Source organism: Dipodomys ordii, unplaced genomic scaffold (assembly GCF_000151885.1).
Source record: "Dipodomys ordii isolate 6190 unplaced genomic scaffold, Dord_2.0 Scaffold24, whole genome shotgun sequence".
Taxonomy (NCBI): domain Eukaryota; kingdom Metazoa; phylum Chordata; class Mammalia; order Rodentia; family Heteromyidae; genus Dipodomys; species Dipodomys ordii.
Genome location: NW_012267240.1, coordinates 2,424,352 through 2,424,997, shown reverse-complemented (window position 1 = coordinate 2,424,997; position 646 = coordinate 2,424,352). Strand labels below are relative to the sequence as shown.

The following is a 646-nucleotide window of genomic DNA, read 5'->3' as shown; positions in this document are numbered from 1 at the left end:
TTTTCTTTTTGCTTATGTGGTGCTGAGGAATCGAACCCAGGGCCTCAGGCATGCAAGGCAAGTACTCTACCACTGAGCCACCTTCCCAGCCCCTAGTGCATTTACTTTTGATTTGATCTCCAGCATTGAAAAAAAGTTTCATCAAAGCAAAATTTAAAAAGGCCTATCACTATTCTTGCTGCCCTTATATAATAAGTAATCAGGCCTAATCTGATGAGAATGAAGTCATTACTCTGATTATCTCTGGTAGAAGTAGGAGAGAAAAAAAATCATTTTTGAAGAAGAACTTGCAGTCTTGATACCTGTCTTGCTTCCTTCCTTCCTTCTCTTTCTTTTTTCTACCTGTAGCCTGGACAGGATCCTGAATTTTCTAGGTTCTATCAGTCCAATTTTCTTCATGGGACCAGGAATAATTACTATACTCCTAAGGCCCTGAAACTGGACAACTCAACATAAATATCAAATTAAACCATCCAATGTCATAACCAGAGACATTTAAATTGCAAACCAGGATAAAAAGTGGATCATAAGGGGCTGGGAAGTTGGCTCACTGGTAGAGCGCTTGCCTTGCATGCCTGAGGCCCTGGGTTTGATTCCTCAGCACCACATAAGCAAAAAGAAAAAAGCTGGAAGTGGTGCTGTGGCT

The 646-nt window shown here is 41.0% G+C and overlaps 1 protein-coding gene across 1 annotated transcript in view; it reads right to left on the bottom strand.

The window, feature by feature from the left end:
- Nup133 (nucleoporin 133kDa) overlaps positions 1–646 on the bottom strand; it is a 39,691-nt gene that overhangs the window by 38,064 nt on the left and 981 nt on the right. The gene's annotated exons all lie outside the window — the stretch shown is intronic.